This window comes from Xyrauchen texanus, chromosome 22, assembly GCF_025860055.1.
Source record: "Xyrauchen texanus isolate HMW12.3.18 chromosome 22, RBS_HiC_50CHRs, whole genome shotgun sequence".
Taxonomy (NCBI): Eukaryota; Metazoa; Chordata; class Actinopteri; order Cypriniformes; family Catostomidae; genus Xyrauchen; species Xyrauchen texanus.
The window spans coordinates 5,722,372-5,734,699 of record NC_068297.1 but is presented as its reverse complement, the minus strand read 5'-3'; the positions used below and the strand labels follow the sequence as shown (position 1 = coordinate 5,734,699).

Here is a 12,328-nt window from a genome sequence, read left to right as displayed (position 1 = left end):
CCCTGGTGGACGGAACGCCCCGCTGCATTCTTGGGGAACAGAAGGGGTCTCCCCTGCCCCTGGCAGCGGTCGGTGGTCTCAGACCCCGCCGCGTTTCAGCGGCTGGTAGGTGACTCCTCCACCCCTGTCAGCGGCCCTGACCGCTCCAGGCAGTCGGTTAGGAGCCCCTTCTCCCCTCGCGGTCGTCAGCCGTCGTCTGCTTCCAGGCGGCCGGGCTCCTCGTCCCCCGGCAGATGGCCGCGTCTGCTCGATTGGGGTGGACGGTAGTGGTGAGAACTCTACTACGGCGTATCCCTCCTCCTTCCCGGGTTTCGGCACCAGTGTAAAGCAGTCAATGGAAAGGAGGAGGCGAGAACCGGCTTGGCAATGTAAATAATATTTTAATTGGTAAACTTAAAACAGAAGACAAACACGCTCATGACGGACATGTTTGTAAACTATCTCTCTCTACCGCACAATCCTCCGCAGTCGGCCTTTATCCCCCTCGGAGGCTTGATTAGCCTGATAAGGGACCGGGTGTGTATAATCACGACCCGGCCCCACCCTCCGCCCTGCCACAGATGGGTTTTGAGGGTGTGGAAAAATCCAGGTGACGCATTCATGAAAATTTTCTTTCAAAATTGTTATGAGTTCCTTGGATAAATTATAAAAATTTTCCTGAAGAAGAACAACATTCTAAAGAAGTCTTTTCTTAAGAATCCAAAATATTTGTAACTTTTTTTCCTTAAGATAGATAATAATAATAATAATAAGTTAGCGGTTTAGAAGAGTTTTATTAAGAATTTTTTGTGCATCCAGTCCCAGGTCCAACTCACCTAGTAATAATTTTGCACATCCTGACCTGAACGTACCATCCCCATTGAAATCTACGGATATGCAACATTCTCTGACATGCCTTAAACTCCAGTGTGTAGGCACCCTTACAGAAAGACACAAAAGTACTCCCCGTTCCAGCCCTCATGAACTCTCCTGTGTTACGAACCAAACCCCAAAAACTCTGAGATGAAGAGGAAAATGGAAGTTAGCTTTAGATATATGGGCTGTTTGCAGTTCAGAGCGGCAGTTGGACAGCATGCTGGGAGTGTCACTCGTCTCCTCATCTCTGTGATTTATAAAGTGCAATTAGTGATGCAGAGATGGGCTAACAGGCCTTTAGACAGCAGGGCATTAGCATAATGTGTACTGTGGAGAAACATTGGAAGACTATTGCGCCTCTAAAAGCAGTATGCCACATTTAGAATAGCTATGGCTGCAGATGTTGTCTTTCACTGGGATGTGGTATCTCAGACAGTCTGGATGTGAACATAAAAATATCTTCGTCCTTCTAATGGTCAGCTGTATGTTTTTGGTAATATATATTTTCCATGTACTCAGTGCAAGAATTGTTTTGCACTCTATTTACATAAATTCAACTTGTGATTAAAGATTCATGTCTACAGTGGCATACAAAAGTTTGGGCCGCCCTGATCAAAATTCAGATTCTGTTGCTGTGAATAGCTAAGCGAGCAAAAGATGGCCTGGTTTCCAAAAGGCATAAAGTTAAAGATTGCACATTTCTTTAATATTTTAAGCAATTGTACTTTTTTATATCCATCTTTTGCCATTTCAAAATAACAAAAAAGGAAAAGGGCCCGAAGAATAAGTTTGGGCACCCTGCATGGTCAGTACTTGGTAACGCTCCCTGGCAAGTATTCCAGCTTGTAAAAATGTTTTGTAGCCCATTCTTCCTTGCAAAAGGCTTCTAGTTCTGTGAGATTCTTGGGCCGTCTTGCATGCACTGCTCTTTTCAGGTCTATCCACAGATTTTCGATGATGCTTAGGTCAGGGGACTGTGGAAAACCTTCAGCTTGAGCCTCTTGAGGTAGTCAATTGTGGATTTTGAGTTGTAGAAGCAATCCTCTTTTCATCTTCAGCTTTTTTACAGATGGCTTGAGGTTTGCTTCCAGAATTTGCTGGTATTTAATTGAATCCATTCTTTCTTCTACCAGAAAATTTTCCCTGTGCCACTGGCATCAGCACAAGCCCAAAGCATGATCGATCCACCCCCGTGCTGAACAGGTTGATTTGCCTTTCTAGCAATCCTACAAGGAATTCTCTCTGAAAGGTTTCTTGGTCTTTCAGACCTCAACTCAAACTCCTCCATTCCTGTTATCTGCATTTCTTAATTACATTACGAACTGAGGAAACGGCCTTCTCCTGCTTTGTGGGCATCAATTATTTTAATTTTCAGAGTGCTAGGCAGCTGCTTAGAGGAGCCCATGACTGCTGATTGTTGCAACAAGATCTGAGGAGTCAGAGTATGTATAAAGCTTTGAAATTTGCATCACCTGGCCTTAGCCCAACAAGCCATAGCCCAAAAAAGCCAAAAAAGGTCTGAGACCTTGGTAAAAGTTATCTGAGAGCTCAAATCTCTTGTGCCCAAACTTTTGCATGGTGCTCCTTTCCTTTTTTTTCCACTCTAAAATTGTACAAAATAAAAATAATGCACTAATATTGCTTAAAATTTTTAAAAGAATGTTCCAGTTCATGATAAGGTCAGTTCATGTTCTACTCACTTAACTATTCACAGCAACAGAAATTTTAACCAGGGGTGCCAAAACATTTGCATGCCACTGTATGTATGTGTTCCCTTCCATGTAACAAATTGAATTCACACTTTTAGGTAAATTAATCTCTTAAAGTAGCTGAACTGAAACCAGATAGACAATAATTATTATGTAATCTAAAATAATTACTTGTGCATTTCATTCCAAAGCAACTTGCCTTTTATCATCAACAATTGATCATTATATTTTCCAGTTTGTTCCATGGGAGTCGAACCCACTACATGAGGTCGCTCATCCTGTTGAGCTATAGATTATCACATAATCAATTTGATGGCCGATATTATAAATCTAATCCATTTTGCTTTTTTTTTTTTTTTTTTTTATAAATTATTAATAAATACTATTATATTATTTATTATAACACTAATATATACACACACACACATGTATGTGTATAAATATATATATATATATATATATATATATATATATATATATATATATATATATATATATATACATATATATATAGATATATGTGTGTGTGTATATATATATATATATATATATATATATATATATATATATATATATATATATATATATATATATATAGATATAGATACATATATATGTGTGTGTGTGTGTGTGTGTTAGCCAATTAAGCATTTAATGTCACAACAAATTTCCATCAAGTTTAATTGTGTGATTTTTAACTAAATTAAGTGAATACTTTTTTTATTGTTTAATTTTCTTAAAGGTTCTCAATTCAATTTGATGGAAATTAGTTATGAAATTGAAATGCATAAATGATTAAAAAGAAAATTGTGTATTTATAATTATTATATTTTAAATAATAATATTATAGATTCTATAAAAAATACTACTAGTGCTAATAAAAATGCTAAAAATTGACCGATACCAACATGGTTGTTAACATATTGTGCTGCTCTAACATTTAGTATGCCTCTGAACACTATCACAATCCATTTAAATTGTTAATTTAGCTTGGCTTTTATTGTGCAATTTCATTCATGATCGAAGATTTGTGTCTATGCATATCCTTCAAAATAAAAGTCTAAATTGAATAAAAGGCTTTGTAGGGTACCCTAAAAGTATTTGAAGGACTAAAACTCCTAAAGCAACACATCAAGTTTTACCAGCAAGAGAAGTTGCTCTGTCGCTTTTGGGTGCAGATTAATATTTTTTTCTGCCATATCTTTGAGGATGTTTGCTGAAAGTTGACAGCCTGATATGTGTTTTGTCCTGTAGAGATGTAACTGATGAAATGAGGATAAAGAAGACAGTTGAAGCCTGGATCAATACACTGAGCATGGAGATGCAGGTAAGCTTAACTGCACGATTTTCCCTTTTTTCTGTTTCTTTTTTTTAAGCCCTCAAATACATCTGATTTTCTTGCACAATCTGTTGTGCTTTTTGTTCATACATTCTTACGTACTTTATCTCTCTTTATGTTATTTGTGACATTCAAATTTGAAAGCGATTTTAAATTATTTTGCAGTAGAAACCAGGTGCTGGAGTGTTAAACAAAATCTCTTGTGCACACTTTTAAGCCTCCCTGACTACTATGCCCTCTATCTCTTTCTCCTTTCCACCCTCTTGGCAGGATGACCTGGCGAAGGAGAGCTCTGTTTCAGAGAAGAGGATTGTGGAGAGGAGGGATGCTGCAGTCTCTAAAATGGTGCATGAGGGCCAGGGGAGCATGAGCGGGGCTGGTCCGAGAGGTGGAGGAAGAGGAGTAGGAGAAAGAGGGGGAGGCAATGGCTCTGCGGCAGTGAGAAAAGCCTCTGTGAGAGGCTCTGTAAGAACACAGGCAGAGAATACACAACCACATGGCAAACCACCCACTCTGTCTGTCAGAACCAAACTTGCACCGAGCCAAGAGACGGTGAGCAGGATTGCTCCGATATTATCTATTAAAATTCTCCAAAACTCCTATCATAATTATATATTAATAGCTCTGTTCCTAATCTAGTTAGCTGCCTAGCTAGACAGCATTTTAAGCCATCAAAGGCACACCCTAATGCGAAAGCTGCTCCAAATATTAAGCAGCAAAATAGTACTGCCTTCTAAGATACCACATTTTAGCCAAAAACAAGATTATAAATATAGAAATGTAAAAAAAATGTTTAAAAATGGACTATTTCACCCAACAGACCCTTTTCACCTTTAATGCCGATGTAAAATATGTTAATGATATTATACAGTCAGCCTATCATTGTTGCAATGACCCGGAGTGACTGGTCTTGTATCACCCCGAAGGGACTTATTTTGTGATTATGACCAGCTGACTGCACATTATCCCACTTATTACACTACCTACCAAATAAATTAATGGATATGAAATATTGATTTGCGTTGAAATTATGTTATTATGTAAGAAGAAAGAGACCACAGAAAATTATAATTTGACTGCTTGTTATCCTACTTATTACATGACTACTTGCTAAATAAATAATTAAATATATGCAAATGAAATATTGATTTTAGTTAAAATAATTGTATTGCTAGCTTTACTTGTTAAGATAATACCAAGATGGCTGGTGAAATATCACTTTATTTCCATAAAAAGAAAAAATCCACTAGCATTTCATTGACTTTCCAAATGAAAATATAAAATTAGATTTGTGCTGTTAAAATAGGGTGAAAATGTGTCATAACAGAGAGAAATTGCGATTTACTGAAAAGTATTAAAAAAATCTATTTAAAATAGACATTTTTACCTAAAGTTTGTTGGTGCTACAGTAAGTTTTATTCTAAGCTTTATGCTTAGAATAGCACGTTGTTAGCTTAGCAACATGCTAACATCAGATTCTGTTGAAATTAAGGGTTGAGTCTCCTGTGCATTAATGGATGGTCTACTTGTGTGCCACAAATAGTTTCTGCCTATATAAGCGTTCCAATCTTTCACTTATGAGTTTCTAATTTAGTGAGGATGCACCCTTAGAAGGCAGCTGCACACAGAAGGCAATAGATAGCAAAGCAGCTAAATGTGTTTTAGAACAAAACAGGCAAAAGAAATGATCTCAAAGCCATAACATGGGCTTATTTGCTACTCTCCAAAGTATCTGTCTGTATAATTTTAGGATCTGTTACCCTGTTTGTTTATGGTATCTATTCCTGTATTTGTTGTTTACTTGTCACCTTGACCCAACTAGCTCACAACACTCTGAAAATAATCTTAATGTAAACTCTTTATCTCAGGACTCCACTACATTTTGTGGTGTTTTCTCTAAATAAGCTGCTTCGAGCACTCATATATTGCCCCGACACTAATTTGCTAAAAATAATAAAGAAGTGAGAAGACAAGAGACAGGCCTGCCTTATCTGTGTTTGGCACAAGTCTGGTCCTGTTAATGGCTGTCCACGTTGCCTGGAGTTTGTGTGGATGATTCTTAGCCTAGCAACATGTTCCAGTGGTTATCTGAGAGGTTACTATGTCTGGAGGGATTGGGTTTGTAATTGTTCTTATCATTAAATGTGCAGTCCATTCAGACAATTTGGCACACAATTAGAAGAGGTTGAGAGGTATTTTGCTGGCAACACTCTGGGGTTGCCATGAGTTTTTGATGAAAATGAATTAAATCCATTTGGCTATTCCATGCTTACATGAGCAAGTCTATGATTTTTGTACTTTGGAAGTGCATTGTAACCAGTTTTATTGCATGCAACCTAGTTTGTATGTGTCATTGTGAAATGTACCAAGTTTAGCAAATATATGTGTATCCTAGGATGGTGTACCATGTTTACCATAGATATGAATGCGTCATAGTGCAATGCACTGTTTAAAATTAGAAATAGAGTTTTATACTTCAGTTTACCATTTCTCAGTTAAATTGGAGTTAAAATTCCAATTGTGCATATGTATCTTTTCTCAGCATGTTTTAAACACCTTATTTAAAACCTTCTTAAATTATATAGATTTTTGAGTTCTACCCTCCAAAGTAAATCATCACAATCATAATTTTTTGTTATAGCTCTTGAGGAAACATGCAAACATAATCAAACCACACTGGCATACATTCAGACAAGAGTTTACATGTGTTCATATGAAAAATATATTTTTCATGAAAGTTAGGTTGGGGCATGTTGTAAATTTTTAATCAGAGCAGGTTGTCACATGTTTTATAAATTTGATTTTTGTATGTTACCTTGTCCATTTTTGTTTTTTAATGAATCGTTATGTGCCGCATAATTGTTTTTTCACATGAAGCCTACACAACTGGTTTAGTAGCCAGTTTCACTTTGACAACGTGCCCCATATAGTGTGATGAGATCCCACGCTACTGGGGCAAGTTGTCACTAAACCGGACAATGTGTGTTCAGTGAACTGTCTTTATTCCTGGGCAAGATTGATGATAATGTTCTTTAGCTTTTTTTGCCAAGACTTCAAGGTATGTGGCTATGCAGGAGTTGACCTAAAAAAGATTTCTCTGACCTAAGAAATATTTAATGGTGTTAAAAGTTTGACAGCTATTCCTAGGTCTCCCCTATGATATTTTACGGGTGAGTGTGCCCTATTATAGTGTAGCATGTTTTCTTGATGATTAACAATAAAACATGATATGCATGAATGAGTTTGTTGATTGAGTGTATTTAACTTTCACAATTTAATTTCAGCCAGTGGTGCTAAAATCTCAGAATGATCAGGAGTATCTGGCCAAGCTGTATGGAAAAGCTCTTTATGAGGGGCATCGCCGAACACTGAAGAAAGTTCCATACCTTCGATTCAACTCCCCCTTGCCAAAATCCAAAACTCAATGACCCAAAGTAATAGAGACTGTCAAAGGTGAGTTATATAGGCACCTATGATTTCAAAGATTTTTAATTAGGATTATTAAACTCTTCACTTGTTTTAATGTCTTGATACTTTAATCTTTCTCTATATTCTCTCTCATAGGGGTTAAGATGAAGTCAGTTTTAACAGACTAGTCAGTTTGTGGATGGTACTTCTGCCCTGCAGTGTTCAGTCTCTGAGCCCCATTTCCTGTTCAGCCCTAGTGACCCGGACAAGCAACAGCAGCAGCCTGGTTCTGCAGTGCGGGGCTACCTCATTCCCATCTCTTTAGGTATAATAAGCCTCCATTAACACAGTCTTGAATTTCAGACTATCTTTAAATAATCACAACAATCTTTGACTTGGGACCTAAAGAAAGGCTGATTGTACGACAACTAGAACTTAAATAATTCTTAGTGGAAAACAAAGAATTGAAATAGTCTCAAAATATAGTGAGATAACTCGCTGTTTAAAGGTAAAGTGTGTAATTTCTAAAATTTCTCTTTTCAAACAGGTTCCAAAGATATAAAGATATAGTTCAACCTATGAATGCTATACTTCCAGAATTACTGCATATTAGGATGGGATTGGAGTATTTTAACATCAGAAAAAAATACACACTTCAACTTCAATGCCCATGACTGCAGTTGGGTGTATGGATCTTATAAACAGTATTATAATGGAAATGGAACTACATCTTAAACAGTTTTTTATATGGATGACTCTAGGTTTTGAGACAAATCTTCTCTCTTTAATTGAAAATACGCATAACCATGAATTTGTCTTTAGTGTCCCATATACCTTTGTCCATTCAAAAATAAAGTCGTGCACTAAGGTTTGAATGGTTGCGACAGCCTCCACATGGTGCATTCATAAAACGGTCCCTCCTCAGACTGGCTCCAAATACACTGCAGCATTAAAGAATGGACTTAATTAGACTTATATTTCAGCAGTAGAAGTTTAGCTCTTAATTACGGTTGCCTCTCCTACTTGTTAAAAAGCCTTGATACGCCGCTCTCTTTTAATCACTTCACTGTCAGGGACATTAATGCTGTTCTATTACACTCCCAATTTCCCAGCCGCAATCACCACAAGCTTCATCTCAGGTCTGACCTTGAACGGTTGGAGGTAATTTGGTTTATTAGCCTGAACAACCATATGTATCAAAACCCCGCCATGCTTTACAAGGCCACTTTTTAGGTCATTAATTGCAAATAGCCAATCAAAAACATTTTGAAAACATCATGAAAGTGTTTCTATTGAGATTATTTTTTATTTATTCCACCCTCAACCCCCCCCATTAATTTGTTAATGGCTGAATTGCCAGTCGTTAGTATTATTTTCTGCAGTATTATTTTAACAAGTGGTAATTAAAGGTATTGCTTGAAATAATAGTTGTGACGAAGCACTTTTTCGTCATTAAAACTGTTGTTTCTTGAATTGCAACTCAGGGAATTGAAAATAAAATTAAATGGTGGAGAATTGAGTGGTACTATTGAAATGGCAGGTGGTAATTGTGTGGGCTGTTGCCCGTCTGCTGGACCGACCTCTGATCTGAGCTACGTGAAGAGTGAAGACTCTGTAATCACATCTGCAATGCAGTGGCCCTAATCAGTGTCTTAAAGAATTAACCTTTTTTATGGTCGTAGCACCAATTTCCTTACATTTATCATATTTTTTTGGCCTGTAAAAGTAATTGCAATGAATGAAATCTTAGAAGTCATGAGAATTTCTGTAGTAAATATACATTTTATAGTTGTGTTCTACTCTATAGTAATTTCTCAGGTAGATGTTGTATTGTAGAGTAAAACTTGCTTGCAAGCAATCAATGGTGATGTACAATTTAAGAGCAAATTGCTCTTTGCAGTGACTTATTTTCAATGAATCCATCAAACTAACCAATCACAAATTAGTTGCAATGATACAATAGCAAATTGGACTGAATTTGAATTATTTTTTAAAATCCTCATCCAGTAATTGAAAACAAGAATGTCATGGAAAAGTAATGGATATTCATTGGTCAGAAGCAATGTCACTAATATGTGATGTTGCGTTCACGTATTGTCGGAATTACTGCAATTACGAGATGACAATTTTGAGGTTCTACTTGGAGCTGTTCACGTCCTCAGACCGAGAAATAATTTGTTTATGTTAACACTCTTAAGGCCAAAACGGATTGTTGTGTGGCTTTGTTGTTGATGACTGCAAAATATTTCACCTCTACATTCATTCAATAATTCACTTTTAAATGTTTTTGCTAAATGTTAAAGAATAAAGAAAGCGCTCCAGGTAACACATCTATAATGAAATGGCATATGAAACAGAAATATGTTGACCTTTGACTGTTGAGGTCACTGCCATATTGGTTCTGTTTACATGATGCCACGACTGTCAAGTCGGAGCTTGCATATAATTCAGAGTTTACAACTTGTAATTACAAGTTCTAGGAAGACGTGAGTGTTTTTTACAAGTCAGAATCTTGTAATTAAGGTAATTCTGATATGGCGAGAATGCATTAGCCATGTCTTAACCAGGTATGAAATAACAAGTAATTTCACACTGAAATGAATATCTGGCACAATGCGACACATTCTCAGCCAATCAGAACATATTTAATGTTTATTATGCAAATTTGACTAAACATTGCGATGGCGATCATCGCTCTTGTCGTGGTCATGTCTAGTGGTCACTTAATCATAGAGTGCCTGGCTAAATTTCCAGCAACAAGCAATTTGTTTGTTGGCTTTGAAAGTGAAACGGCCAATCAAAACATATTTGAGGTTTAAAACAGTTCTGTGTAGAGGGAAATTTAGACCAATACAATTTCACTGTGGGCGGGGCTACCCAGCATTACAAAAGAAATAGAAGGCAAAAAATGTTCTTGTTACTTGTGGCGAGTTAAGTAAAAACTAAAATTTACACAGAAGAATTTATCACTGATTAATGGCATCACATATAGTTAGGACATGGTTTTTGAACCATTATAAGTTGAAATTGTACATGTTGTTTTATTTTCTGTCTAATTTTAAAGGCAAAGTCAGTTAAAGACACATTTTCCTTATAGCATTTCATCTCATCTCCATCTCATTCCCCAAGCCGCAGCTATCAGACCCATCTTACTTTCATCTAACGGGAGCCAAGCATCTCCTGATAACTTCTTTAATACCCTGCATTGGCCAACAGCACTTGGAGCATATCAGGAGTCTTTTTCCAGCCCAAGGTGATATTTCAGATGAGGTGATTCCCAAGGCATTTGAATCATTTCATACACCATCCGGCAGTTTTTTCCCTGTGGCTTGTTCTATTTCCTGTCACACTGAATGTGTGTGTTAAACCCAAGCAGAAAGTTCCAGACTCATTAATAACTTCCGAGCCAGCAGGATTGCAGGGGGGTATCTCTGAAGGAGAGGGTGCAGACCGGCCCGGTCTGGATTGGATTGACTCACCAAGGCTCAGACTTGGTCTCTGGAGGGCTGTAGATTAGAGCTGGCCTAATTTCCCCTCCACCGTGAATCTCCGGGGAGGAAGGTGGGAATTGCAGAGTGCCCCATGGGAACGGAGAATGAGCCTTTCATCTGCAGATGTTTGGTACGGCTCATCCACATACGGCCTCCAAGTCACAGTCACACGCAAACTTCAGCAGGCAGGCCACAAATCTGCTCAGCAAGTTCTGCACAGAAGAGGAAAGAAAGTGGCAGTCGAATCAACTCTGCTTGTGTTTGGCAGACTGTGAATTTACACTGTTTAGAGCTGCGTTTTTTTCCATGTTTCTATGTAACATAGAGAAGACTATTTTCTTTTAAAAGGAAGGTTCACCCTTAAAATGTTGTTGTCATTTACTTCCTTGTACTTCCAGTGACGTCCATTGTTACTGACTGACATTTGAAGGAACATCGCAATATACATTTTTGCCTACATCACCCACCCCTAGTTGTCTGCAATAACTTATTATTTAGCCATTGTTTTTGCAAACTCATTTGGCCTTGCTGTTTTCTAGTATGTAATGCCCACTTTTGATGATCCAAATAACTCCTTTTATATAATTTTTTCCTTGAAGATTGTTCAGTTTCACTAGAAAATTCGTCATATTATGGAAATAAAATAAGTTGTGAATCAGCAATTGTTGTTTGGCTTTAAAATCAGGTGCTTGCATGATCCTGTTTTTCCCTCCCTACCTTTCTTTATATAATAAGTTATCTTTTTTCTTTGCTAAATGTATTATTGATTAAGAAACAATCCCTAGCGAAGACTCACAATTCACATCCAGTTTACTGCTCTTGCCTGCACTAGATGTTTTGAGCAACTCATGCTCACTTTGTCATGCCGTCTCTGAGGTGAATACTTATACTTTATTGACTGTTAGACAAAATTGCTCTGGCAGTAGCCCCCGCAGTGAAGATGTGACTTAATTTTGTTGCTTTAAATTGCATGTGGTTGCAGAAAGAAGCATTTGTGCACATATAGTACTTTGGGAATTTTTGGGAAATTGTGAAAAATGCTATGAAGTGATGTTTTCAAAAATTATTCCATGAAAAGTTTTATTCCTCAATTTACTTCATACTAAGTGCAGTAAACATACAAAAATCTAAATCTGATGTGACCCTTTGCCTTAAAAACCACACCCGTTCTTTGGGGTATACTTGTACACAGTTTTTCAAGGTTATTGGCACATAATGTAAGTATTTCTAAGCATCTTGGTAAACTTGCGACGGTTAGGGTTATTAGGTTTAGTATAGTAGGGTTAGCTTCTAAACTAGCCTTAGTATAGAAGTATTTTGTATTTAGGCTGTTTCAGTTGCTTCTTTCTTTTCATGTAATCCCAGACTGGCTCAATGATGTTGAGATCTGTTCTTTTGGTGGGACATACTCTTGTTCTTCTGTTCTATTCTGACTATTCTGTTCTGTTCTATTGTATTAAAAAAAAAAAAAAACATTTTTCCGTTTAAAAATGCATTGATTTTGCTGTTTCTTTCTCACATCCACT

General features: G+C 37.1%; 1 pseudogene; it reads left to right on the top strand.

Annotated features, from left to right (window-relative positions):
• LOC127662303 (protein TALPID3-like) overlaps positions 1 to 12,328 on the top strand; it is a 108,836-nt pseudogene that overhangs the window by 73,196 nt on the left and 23,312 nt on the right.